Source organism: Panulirus ornatus, chromosome 9 (assembly GCF_036320965.1).
Source record: "Panulirus ornatus isolate Po-2019 chromosome 9, ASM3632096v1, whole genome shotgun sequence".
In the NCBI taxonomy this organism is placed as follows: domain Eukaryota; kingdom Metazoa; phylum Arthropoda; class Malacostraca; order Decapoda; family Palinuridae; genus Panulirus; species Panulirus ornatus.
In genome coordinates, this window is record NC_092232.1 from 23,105,802 (window position 1) to 23,119,752 (window position 13,951).

Here is a 13,951-nt window from a genome sequence, read left to right on the forward strand (position 1 = left end):
TATAATACAGATTGATAACGAAATATTGTATAATGATTAAATGATATGAAATTTCAAAAAAATATCTGTGGATTGATAACCCTTTATCAGGTGGATGTCCCACAAGGGACACAATTCACTTTTTTCTGAAAGGTGAAACTTCCTGGTCTTACCCTTTAAAGGCTGAAGAGTTGAGGTCTACATCATTCTGTAAGTTGATATAACTAGTAGACCTTATGTGTTCTCTGTCAAGAAACAACTAAGAAAGACACAATTGAAAGCACAAAAAAGTAGAACATTGTGAAAGCAAATGAATATATACTTGCTATGCTTATTTCACCACTCCTGACTGGAGGTATGGGAGTACAGTAGTTAACTGGAAGTTTATATCCCTGTAAATATCTGTCATTCCCAACAGAGAAATTTGGTTAGAATTTCTCTGAGAGAATATAAAGATCTAAATGAATGCCTGCAATGCAATTGCTGTGGCATACAGAGGTATCCTACTATTTCACCAAAATATATATAAATATGCTTATATAAATATAAAAAACCACTTAGCACCTCTTTCATGACCTGAGGAAATTTTTCCCCAGATACAAGTAATAGTAGTGTAAATATTTGGAAAACATGTATGTAAATAGTACACATGACTCTCGATTACATCGGTTAGAAGAGGTTAAGGAGTATGTCTGACAGATAGGTAAAAGGTCATATATGTACACATTTCTGAAATGAAAATGAAAATATGAAGCAATATAGCAGACAGCCAGGGATTATATGGGCAGAACAAAGATGATTTTGTCATGAGGATAATGTTGATGAACATGTAGTGAGCTTACCCATTTCAAATAAAATGATGGAATATGATCCTTATCTGTTGGATGCAAAAGATATAATGCATATAAAACACATATAATGGCAAAACTATTAACATCGACCTCATAAACATGCCAATTTTCTTTACTGAATTCATTCTCTCATTAGCTTAATATTTCCCCATATTTGTTGTGTGAAGTTGAATGATTTTGTCTCAACATCTTGAATATTTTCAAAAACAGAAATTTGACATGTGCATCTAATGCATCTTTTACTGTATAGGGGCCTTCTCTTCCAATTAGAAAAAAAAATCTGAAACTTGCATAATGTAACTTGCTTACATCCATCCAGATATCTTCCATTTGCTGTTGAGAAGACCACGATAAATCTTTTAAACTTGAGTTTCTGCTAATGTCACTCTAGCATTCTCACACTTTCAGTATATTCAGTGTATTTTTAAAATCTCTAACCATATGTAGTCTCCTTCAAACCTTATATTAAAAGTTTAGATCAAATGATAATCCCATTTTGTTTGAATGATTGTACTTTCTCCAGATTTGTAAATAATTGATACAGTTCTATTATTTCTCAGATTTAGGAAAACATTATTTACAAAAAATTCAGAGCATATTGTTTCTTTTCATTTTCAACCCGTTAACATTTTTATGTGTTCTACCATCTATGGAACAGCTTTCTCAGTATTCATTCATCTCATCCTTTGGCATCCAAGTTGATCACCTCAAAAAATATTTTGAATTTTGCTTCATTGTTTCGTTAATTTCCTCACATCTAAAGCTTTCAACAATGTTATTCATATGTCTTTCTGCTTTCAGTTTTTATATTTTCAAATCATGTTTTGTCACTTACTTTTTGTTACTTTCTTTACTCTAAAACTTCTGCTCTGCCATAACCTGCTCTATACATTATTTTCTCCACTTTCCAATGTTTGGTGATAGCAAACAGCAATTTTGATCAAGGAGAGACCTGTTTCTGTGACATGGCAGAGTGTGCCATAACCTGCTCTATACATTATTGTCTCCAAATTCCAATGTTTGGTGATAGCAAACAGCAATTTTGATCAAGGAGAGACTTGTTTTTGTGACGTGGCAGAGTGAGCCTTAAAGAACAAATTGTTTGATCTCACTTAGTCAAATTCAGGTTGAGTGTCATCACCAAAAGTTACATCAAAATTGCAAATCAACACACCTGCCTTTAACAGTGCAACATTCCTAAGTGTGCAGGTGATCAGAATTCCAAAAGAGTAGGACCAACAGTATTACTGCCACAACCTCTCTCCTGCTACCACTATTTTCATACAACTCCAAGACCCCTCATCTAGGTGCTCTTGTGGATCTAAGGCTGTGGTACACTCAGGAGCAGGACAGGATGGACTTCTTTGAAATAAAAAGTTCTTCGACAAGACTGTATTTTCTTTCATTAACAACCACTTCTACTGTCAGTAATAGCATTCATATTATTCTCATTCAGACTATAGTTTTGAAAAGGAAAGGTGTAGATTTTGGCTGTATCTTTTATTTTACACTGAAAAATTTCAGAAATTAAGTTAGCTTCTCATTATAAGAATAATGCAGCTTCAGACTCGTATAAGTTTCATCTATCCATGAAGAGGGTGTAATTCAGTGGGAGAAATGTAACTACCTTTTATCACTGAAGCATACATTGGGTTAAATTAAACACAACCTACAAGTTGACATTTGATGATACACACTCATTTCAACATAGCAGTCTTAATATTTCTGATGATTAAGAAGCAGAAATATAAAACTGTCAAGTGTGCATTGTGGAAATTGTCTGCGAGTGAAACTGGTAGATGAATGAAGATGCTGGTCTACTTCCTGGATTAAATCAGTGTGCAGGAAGAAGGCATGTAGAATGGTAAAAGTTAGCAATAAGATGATAGTGAGATAGTTGGTAAATGGAGAGTACCTGGAGTAAATGGGAATGGAAATTATTTTGTGGATATCTGTGCTGAGAAGGGTTTATTCCTTGCAAACACCTTTTTTCAGCACAGATCCACAGATATACATGGATGAAATATAATGGAAAAGAAAAACAAAGAGGCTTGAATGACTAAGTGGCATTGGATGAAAGGTTGTAAAAGCCTGTACTAGATGTGAGAATTGTGAGAGAATTCTTTGGAGACTATTTTGCAGTTCTTGTGGCAGTGAGGAACAGGGAGAAATGGAGGTAAAGTGTGAGGAAGAATGGAGAGGTAAAAGTGTTGACAAGATGAATGAGTATGAAAGGAGGGAGACTAAAAGTTTAGATGGAAGCGCAGTACATGTAGGAATGCAGTCATGTGTGAATGAGGTGTTTGAAATGTTTAGAGAAAGACTGTGAAGGGTTGTAGAATTAGTAGTTGGATACAGCATTATGAGATAAAAGAATAAAAAGGGAAATGCATGGTGGATGGATGAGATGGAATGCTTTGGAAGAGAAGGAAAAGACATATAGTAGATTACTCAAATGGAATGTATCAGTGGAAGTTCAGCAAAGGAGGAGGGAAGAATGCAAGATGCTTAAGCAGGATGTTAAGAAGCTGATAAAAGAAAGCAAGGATAGAGTAGATCAAGATTCTGGAGGAAAGGTGAGTGAAAATTTAAAGAAAAGAAAAGAACAAGAAATTGTACTAGAAAGAGGTGAGAACGGAAAGAGCTAGAGATAAGAATGGAAATGTTAATGTGAGAAGTAAGGAAGGAGTTGCTGAAACAAAGGGAGGAAGTAAGAGCAAGATGGAAATAGTATACTGATGAACTGAGGAATATGGGAGGTAAGGCAGCAGTTGCTACATACATGGGTATGGAAGTTGGAAGAAAAATTATATTAGTCCATGGGCCTAGGAAGGAAAGTGATATAAGTCCATGGAGCTATAGCAAGAAGGGAGATAAAAAGGTGAGCATTTTATGCTAGCCTGTCTTTTGGCAAAATGGTAGTTGCAACAGATAGGAGTAGGTTTAACATTTAGGCAGGAGCATTGGATAGAAGTAGTAGGTAGGAATATAAGGCAGGAGCATTAGCTAAAAGTAGTCATTAGGAACATTAGGTAGGAGTCTCTGCAAACACTGTGCTAGAGTTGCCCTTTGCCCGTGGCCTGTTAAGGGTGGAGCACTAAAGGCTAAGAAGCGGCACTAGAGTTCACTAGTTATGGATAATCTATTGCCATAGCCAACCCCTTGAGGAAGATCCAGTTGGGAACAAGCATCAAAGATATAGATAGAGATAAAAAGTGCAAGAAGTAAGATTATTAGTGAAAGAGAAGAGAGAGGCATTTGGACGATTTTTGCTGGGAAAAAATGCAATTGAGTGGGAGATGTATAAAAGAAAGAGACAGGAGGTCAAGAGAAAGGTGCAAGAGGTGAAAAAGAGGGCAAATGAGAGTTGGGGTGAGAGAGTATCATTAAATTTTAGGGAGAATAAAAAGATGTTCTGGAAGGAGGTAAATAAAGTGCGTAAGACAAGGGAGCAAATGGGAACTTCAGTGAAGGGCGCTAATGGGGAGGTGATAACAAGTAGTGGTGATGTAAGAAGGAGATGGAGTGAGTATTTTGAAGGTTTGTTGAATGTGTTTGATGATAGAGTGGCAGATATAGGGTGTCTTGGTCGAGGTGGTGTGCAAAGTGAGAGGGTTAGGGAAAATGATTTGGTAAACAGAGAAGAGGTAGTAAAAACTTTGCGGAAGATGAAAGCCGGCAAGGCAGCAGGCTTGGATGGTATTGCAGTGGAATTTATTAAAAAAAGGGGGTGACTGTATTGTTGACTGGTTAGTAAGGTTACTTAATGTATTTATGACTCATGGTGAGGTGCCTGGGGATTGGCGGAATGCGTGCATAGTGCCATTGTACAAAGGCAAAGGGGATAAGAGTGAGTGCTCAAATTACAGAGGTATAAGTTTGTTGAGTATTCCTAGTAAATTATATGGGAGGGTATTGATTGAGAGGGTGAAGGCATGTACAGAGCATCAGATTGGGGAAGAGCAGTGTGGTTTCAGAAGTGGTAGAGGATGTGTGGATCAGGTGTTTGCTTTGAAGAATGTATGAGAGAAATACTTAGAAAAGCAAATGGATTTGTATGTAGCATTTATGGATCTGGAGAAGGCATATGATAGAGTTGATAGAGATGCTCTGTGGAAGGTATTAAGAATATATGGTGTGGGTGGCAAGTTGTTGGAAGCAGTGAAAAGTTTTTATCAAGGATGTAAGGCATGTGTACATGTAGGAAGAGAGGAAAGTGATTGGTTCTCAGTGAATGTAGGTTTGCGGCAGGGGTGTGTGATGTCTCCATGGTTGTTTAATTTGTTTATGGATGGGGTTGTTAGGGAGGTGAATGCAAGAGTTTTGGAAAGAGGGGCAAGAATGAAGTCTGTTGTGGATGAGAGAGCCTGGGAAGTGAGTCAGTTGTTGTTCGCTGATGATACAGCGCTGGTGGCTGATTCATGTGAGAAACTGCAGAAGCTGGTGACTGAGTTTGGTAAAGTGTGTGAAAGAAGAAAGTTAAGAGTAAATGTAAATAAGAGCAAGGTTGTTAGGTACAGTAGGGTTGAGGGTCAAGTCAATTGGGAGGTAAGTTTGAATGGAGAAAAAGTGGAGGAAGTAAAGTGTTTTAGATATCTGGGAGTGGATCTGGCAGCGGATGGAACCATGGAAGCGGAAGTGAATCATAGGGTGGGGGAGGGGGCGAAAATCCTGGGAGCCTTGAAGAATGTGTGGAAATTGAGAACATTATCTCGGAAAGCAAAAATGGGTACATTTGAAGGAATAGTGGTTCCAACAATGTTGTATGGTTGCGAGGTGTGGGCTATGGATAGAGTTGTGCGCAGGAGGGTGGATGTGCTGGAAATGAGATGTTTGAGGACAATGTGTGGTGTGAGGTGGTTTGATCGAGTAAGTAATGTAAGGGTAAGAGAGATGTGTGGAAATAAAAAGAGCGTGGTTGAGAGAGCAGAAGAGGGTGTTTTGAAATGGTTTGGGCACATGGAGAGAATGAGTGAGGAAAGATTGATCAAGAGGATATATGTGTCGGAGGTGGAGGGAACGAGGAGAAGTGGGAGACCAAATTGGAGGTGGAAAGATGGAGTGAAAAAGATTTTGAATGATCGGGGCCTGAACATGCAGGAGGGTGAAAGGCGGGCAAGGAATAGAATGAATTGGATCGATGTGGTATACCGGGGTTGACGTGCTGTCAGTGGATTGAATCAGGGCATGTGAAGCATCTGGGGTAAACCATGGAAAGCTGTGTAGGTATGTATATTTGCGTGTGTGGACGTGTATGTATATACATGTGTATGGGGGTGGGTTGGGCCATTTCTTTCGTCTGTTTCCTTGCGCTACCTCGCAAACGCGGGAGACAGCAACAAAGCAAAAAAAAAAAAAAAGTGCAATAATCAGGTTGAAGATAGGAAAGGCACCTGGAGTGGATATTATTAAGGCTGAAATGCTGAAGTATGGAGGAGAAGTTTGATAGAATGGCTGCATTGATATGTAATTAGCATGGAAGCAGAAGGTTGTGCCTAAGGATTGGGTGAAAGCTAGTATTGTTCCTTCATCTAAAGGAAATTGAGCTAACTATTTCTGAAGCAAGTTAGGGGAATAAATCTGTTAAGTATACCAGGAAAAGTATATGCATGTGTTGAGTGATGAAAATGACTGAATGCAGATTTTAGAAAAAGTAATGGGATGCATTGATTAGACTTTTGTGGTAAAATATCTCGCAAAAGGTAAGAAACTGCATGCAGCTTTTATGGATCTGGAGAAAGTATTTGACGGTCAAGTGGAATGCTTTATGGGGTGTGTTTAGAATATATGGGAGAGGAGGACAACAGTTGGAAGTGTAAAAGCCTATAGAGTAGCAAATTCATGTGTAAGAGTGATCAAGAGAAGAGCAAAAGTTTCATTTTACGTGTGGATGTGAGGCACAGCTTTTTATAATATACATGGATGGAGTGATAGTAGAGGTGAAAGCAAAGCTAAGGAAAGGGGGTGCTGAGATGGAGTGTGGTATGGTGGTTAGTGATATGCCTGTTTGTCAATGATACTGTGTCATTTGCTAAGTGTGAGGAGGAATCACAGAAGGCTGTAAGTTTTTATGATGTGTATAAGCATAGGCAATTGAAGCTGAATGTGAGCAAAAATAAAGTAATGCTGTTTGAAAGGAAACAATGAAAATCATAAATTGTGCAAAACCTTGTAGAGTGAAAGAAGGTGTACTATGTTATAGATATGGTGTAGAAAAACTGGAATAAGAGAGAGAATATAAGTATTTAGAAGCTATCATCTGTTTCCCCTTTTAGAAAGTTAGAATACAAGGAGGGGAGGGTTTCAAGCCCCCCCGCTCTCGTTCCCTTTGGTTGCCTTCTATGACACGTGGGGAATGCATGGAAAGTATTCTTTCCCCCCTGTTTCCTGCAAGGGGAAACAGAAGAGCTGTGGTTTCGTTGCATTATACATGACAGCTAGAGACTGAGTGTGAACGAATGTGGCCTTTGTTGTCTTTTCCTAGCACTACCTCGCACGCGTGTGGGGGGAGGGGGTTGTCATTTCATGCGTGGCGGGGTGGCGACTGGCATGAATAAAGGCAGCAAGTATGAATTATGTACATGTGTATATATGTATATGTCTGTGTGTGTATATATTGTATACGATGTATATGTTGAAATGTATAGGTATATATTTGTACGTGTGTGGACGGGTATGTATATACATGTGTATGTTGGTGGGTTGAGCCATTCTTTTCTCTGTTTCCTTGTGCTACCTCACTAACGCTGGAGACAGCGACAAAATAAATAAAAAGAAAATAAAAAAGAAGCTATCTTGGGTAAGTTTGGTGATATGAAAAGAGAGATAAGGGAGAGAGCAGTACAGAAAGGAAGAGTCACTAGGTCTCTTAATAGAATAGAATAATGAAGTGTAGAGGTGAGAGTATGAAAGAAGAGATGATTAAGGGACAGCAGATGATTAAGGGACAGCATAGTCCTCCCAACCCTGACCTATGCAGCCAAAACATGGACATGTAATGAGTTACAGAGGTCAAGAATTCAGGCTATGGAAATGAGCCATTTAAGGAGAGCAGGTGACATGACTAGATAGAAAGAAGAAAGAAATGAGGGGGGGTGTATGAGAGATGTAGTATGGCAGAAAATGAATGGTGGAGTGGTAGAGTAGGTGAAATGTAATAGTTTGAGTTGGTTTGGGTACGTGGAGAGAATGCAAGACAAAGAGTTAACAATAAGAGTGCATGATAGTACATGTAAAGGGGATGGTGGGAGAGGAGGACCACCTGTGGCCAGGGGAAATAGTGTGGAGGAGTACTGGAGGGGGAGAAATGGGAGAAGGATGTGTGGAATAATGTATGCAAGGGTGGCATGTAAGGGCAGGGATAAGTGAAGAATCTTTTATCGTGGCCAGCCACTTGATGGGAGTTTCCAGAAGAAATGGGCCATAGAGGTATAGAATAGAATAGCAACAAGATTTAGAAAACTGCACGACAAAGGAGAATCACAATTCCTTGTTTTAATAGTTGGACCTTTTAAAGGCTCTCTCTCATATACGATCATTGAAGAGGTGAAGTGAGTACCATGGCTAGTAGCATAACAGAGTTTTGAATGATGAAATTCACTGTGTATACATTATGCCATTAGGGAAGGATATATCACATGCTTGGTAGTGTTGCAGCCTGAACATTCATTCATTCATTAATTTCACCATGCACCTGTGTAATATGTCACTATATTTGTATAGATATAATTTTTTTTTTTTTTTTCCAAAAGAAGGGACAGAGAAGGGGGCCAGGTGAGGATATTCCCTCAAAGGTGCAGTCCTCTGTTCTTAACGCAACCTCGCTAATGTGGGAGATGGTGAATAGTATGAAAGAGAAAGAAAGAATATATATATATATATATATATATATATATATATATATATATATATATATATATATAATGGGGATAGGGAAGAAAGAATACTTCCCACGTATTCCTTGCGTGTCATAGAAGGCGACTAAAAGGGAAGGGAGCGGGGGGCTGGAAATCCTCTCCTCTCGGTTTTTTTTTTTTAAATTTTCCAAAAGAAGGAACAGAGAAGGGGGCCAGGTGAGGATATTCCCTCAAAGGTCCAGTCCTCTGTTCTTAACGCTACCTCGCTAACGCGGGAAATGGCGAATAGTAAGAAAGAAAGAAAGAAAGAAGTATATACCCTCATATTTAAGCATTAAATCCATATCTTTAAAAAGTTGAAAATCTAGATTTTTTTATTGTATTGAAATCAAGCTTCCTGATCAGGGCAAATATTTACTGTTATGTCTAATTAGTTAAGAAAAGGGAGAAAATTTTGTGATGTGAGGTATTTCATGATAGTTTTTCTGAAACATATTTGATGAATATGTTTGTAGACATACACAGTTGAGATTAATTGAAAATGGAGGTTTGTGATGGGTGTTCTTTTATATATCATATCTGAACTTTTGTGGGGGAGAGTAGCCTCTTTTGCAGGAGAAACAAATGGTTGTTGGTATTTGGTAAGATCAAAAGGGGTTGCTTGTTCTGAACACATCCTATATTCATGTTCATTCCATTTCACTCCACATTCAATCTGTTCTTCATTATAGGTAATTCATAAATGCAGAAATAGATTCAATACCATTGAAAATCCCACCTTAAAATTTTTCTCCTAGAATCATAAAGCCCATAAGCTTGTAAACATTTACCTCCAATGATGATGCAAGCAACCCTCAGATTATTATATACAGATAAAACATGCAAACATGTATAAAGCATGCATGTCTTTACACCAGTAATCAGATGTTAGCTATGTCCCAGAAACTGGGTCATGGGATGCAACAGTTAGTTCATTGTTTTTTAAAGTAGCACAATTCTTTCATGTGGTTTAATCGAGTAAGTAATGAAAGAGTAAGAGATATGTGTGGAAATAAAAAGAGTGGTTGAGAGAGCAGAAGAGGGTGTGTTGATATGATTTGGACATATGGAGAGAATGGGTGAGGAAAGATTGACAAAGAGGATATATGTGTCAGAAGTGGAGGGAACAAGGAGAAGTGGGATTCCAAATTGGAGATGGAAGGATGGAGTAAAAATGATTTTGAGCTATCAGGACCTGAACATACAGGAGGGTGAGAGGTGTGCAAGAAATAGAGTGAATTGGAACGATGTGGTTTACCAGGGTCGACATGCTGTCAGTGGATGGAACCAGGCATGTGAAGTGTCTGGGATAAACTATGGAAAGGTCTGTGGGGCTTGGAAGTGGATAGAGAGCTGTGGTTTCGGTGCATCTGACATGACAGCTAGAGACTGAGTGTGAATGAATGTGGCCTTTTTTGTCTGTTTTTCTGGCGCTGCCCTTCTGAAGCAGTGGGTAGCAATGCTGTGTTCTTTGGGGCAGGTTATTGCCAAGGATGAATGAAGGCAAGCAAGTATGAATATGTACACATGTATATCCTCTGGGGCAGGGTAGTGCCAGGGATGAATGAAGGCAAGCAAGTATGAATATGTCACATGTATATATGTATATGTCTGTGTATGTGTATGTATATGTTGTGGGGCCTGGATGTGGAAAGGGAGCTGTGGTTTCGGTGCATTATACATGACAGCTAGAGACTGAGCGTGAACGAATGTGGCCTTTGTTGTCTTTTCCTAGCACTACCTCGCGCACATGCGGGGGAGGGGGTTGTCATTTCATGTGTGGCGGGGTGGCGACAGAAATGAATAAGGGCAGACTGTATGAATTATTTACATGTGTATATATGTATATGTCTGGGTGTGTGTATATATATATGTATACGTTGAGATGTATAGGTATGTATATGTGCGTGTGTGGACGTGTATGTATATACATGTGTATGTGGGTGGGTTGGGCCATTCTTTCATCCGTTTTCTTACGCTACCTCGCTAACGCGGGAGACAGCGACAAAGTATAATAAATAAGTAAATAATATATGTATGTGTTATCCCTGGGGATAGGGGAGAAAGAATACTTCCCATGTATTCTCTGTGTGTCATAGAAGGCAACTAAAAGGGGAGGGAGTTAAGGGCTGGAAATCCCCCCCCTCTCGTTTTTAATTTTCCAAAGGAAGGAACAGAGAAGGGGGCCAAGCAAGGATTTCCCTCAAAGGCTCAGTCCTCTGTTAACGCTACATTGCTAACACGTGAGATGGCGAATAGTATGAAAAAAAATATATATATATATATATATATATATATATATATATATATATATTATTTTATTTTTTTATTATACTTTGTCGCTGTCTCCCGCGTTTGCGAGGTAGCGCAAGGAAACAGACGAAAGAAATGGCCCAACCCCCCCATACACATGTATATACATACGTCCACACACGCAAATATACATACCTACACAGCTTTCCATGGTTTACCCCAGACGCCTCACATGCCCTGATTCAATCCACTGACAGCACGTCAACCCCGGTATACCACATCGCTCCAATTCACTCTATATATATATATATATATATATATATATATATATATATATTTTTTTTTTTTTTTTTTTTTTTTCATACTATTCGCCATTTCCCGCAATAGTGAGGTAGCGTTAAGAACAGAGGACTGGGCCTTTGAGGGAATATCCTCACCTGGCCCTCTTCTCTGTTCCTTCTTTTGGAAAATTAAAAAAAAAACGAGAGGGGAGGATTTCCAGCCCCCCGCTCCCTTCCCTTTTAGTCGCCTTCTACGACACGCAGGGAATCAGGGAATACATGGGAAGTATTCTTTCTCCCCTATCCCCAGGGAATATATATATATATATATATATATATATATATATATATATATATATATATATTTTATTTTATTTTATTCATTATTATACTTTGTCGGTGTCTCACACATTACATGTAGAAGATACACTCATATATATATATATATATATATATATATATATGTGTGTGTGTGTGTGTGTGTGTGTGTGTGTGTGTGTGTGTATGTGTGTGTGTGTGTGTGTGTGTGTGTATGTGTGTGTGTGTATGTGTGTGTGTGTGTGTGTGTGTGTGTGTGTGTGTGTGTGAGTGGCTGGGCCATTCTTCGTCTGTTTCCTGGTGCTACCTTGCTGACATGGGAAACAGCGATTAGGTGTAAAAAAAAAATTATTGATCAAATTGTACAAACACAGTGGCAAGCATCCTTGCATTCCTCTGATGTGATCAGCTGTTAATGTTTTAACAGACAACATGCCCAGAGCAATGAGGGAAAGAAATTAAGTAGAGAATGAAAGCACAATTCAGAGGCATAATTTCCTTTGATCCAGGAATGTGCAGGTACCCATTAAAAGCTAACAGAATGTAGTGATTCTACCCCATAACTCTGGCTCTCCTAAATCATCTCTAATTACCTAAAACTGAATAAGATACCATTCTTATACATTACAAGTCAACAGTGAAGAGGGGCTGTTGCTGCTATGCCTTGGTAAGCCTAGTCGACTCCCTACACACACACACATACACATACAGACACACACACACATACAGACACACACACACATACAGACACACACACACACACACACATATGGAGGATGGCAGCAATCAGTGTGATACCACAGCAGTAAATGTAACAAAAATACTATAAAAATATTTAATCTCTCCTAAGTCTAGTAGCTTCCTTTTTACTGCGTATGTAGGACGTGAAAACCTGATTATTTAGCTTTTTCAACATCTGCACAAAATCAGTCAATCTTTGGAATGTGATGCTTGGTGAGTGTGTCTACTGATGTTGCTGTCTTCCAATACATGAGTACCAGGAGCATAAAAGTACTCCTACTAAACTCTTGACTTGTTCAAAGGATGTCTCATGTGCTATTGAAAGTTATGTAATGTCTATCTTTTCTTTTAAACTATTCGCCATTTCCCGCGTTAGCGAGGTAGCGTTAGGAACAGAGGACTGGGCCTTTTTTGGAATATCCTCACCTGGCCCCCTCTGTTCCTTCTTTTGGAAAATTAGAAAAAAAAAAAAAAACGAGAGGGGAGGATTTCCAGCCCCCCGCTCCCTCCCCTTTTAGTCGCCTTCTACGACACGCAGGGAATACGTGGGAAGTATTCTTAATCCCCTATCCCCAGGATAAAGTAATGTCTATCTATCTATCTATATATCTGAAGCCTGGTCCCTTCTGCAACTTCCTTCTGGCCATTGCAATAGAGTCTGCAAAGCTAATGAACACCAGTGCTGCCTCAGCCTTTAGTGCCTCACCCTTAACAGGCCACTGGCAGGGGGCAACTTTTGTACAGTGTTTGCAGACGCTCCTACTTTATATTCCTACAGACTACTACTACCTAATGCTCCAGCCTAATGTTCCTACTGACTACTTCTGCCTAATGTCTCTACCTAATACTAATACCTAAATGTTCCTACTTACTATGTCCATCTATTGCTCCCACCATTTTTCAAAAGGCAGGGCTAGCATATAGTGCTCACCACAGGAAAATCTAGAGCAACAAAGAATGACCTGTATGTTCAGTTTGTCAAGTGTTATATGTTACAAAGAGAGATTGTATTTGTGGACAGAATGCCAGTGGTCCACATGTGGGTGAGGTAGAAAGGAAAGACAGCTTTCTGTGTCAGAGGAGAGCAACTTGACAAACACTGAAGTGCTATATCATGTTCAACACACAAATCAGATACTCTTGAAATGAAAGAATGCCAAAGGTTAAGAGTAAGTCTCCTTCAACTGGTGACTGATTTGACTTCAATTTCATCTGGACCAGATGATTTACCAAAACTTATGCCTATTTCATTTAGACACATGTAGATGAATCAGTGGAATTATAACCATTAAAGCAACCTTTCCACTTAAGATGAGCCAGACAGTACCTGGAATCATTCTGTGAAAGACCTTGAATCAAAGATACCTTAATTATGACACTTGTCTACTTACAGACATGACTGTTTAGACACCTGCTACTTAGCAAAATGACTTCAAGTAGAGGTACAGTATTGCATTCTACAATGTTTAAGGAACTGAAAAACTATCATTATTGTAAATAGCCAAATATAAGCAGTGAGTCATTTGTGAAATGTAGTAACCCCTATACTGTATTATCTCTCTGGTTTTCCCAAGTAGCGTATTCCAAAATGAATATCAGAAAAGGCACAAAAAAACAGTTGCACCTTCGGCTT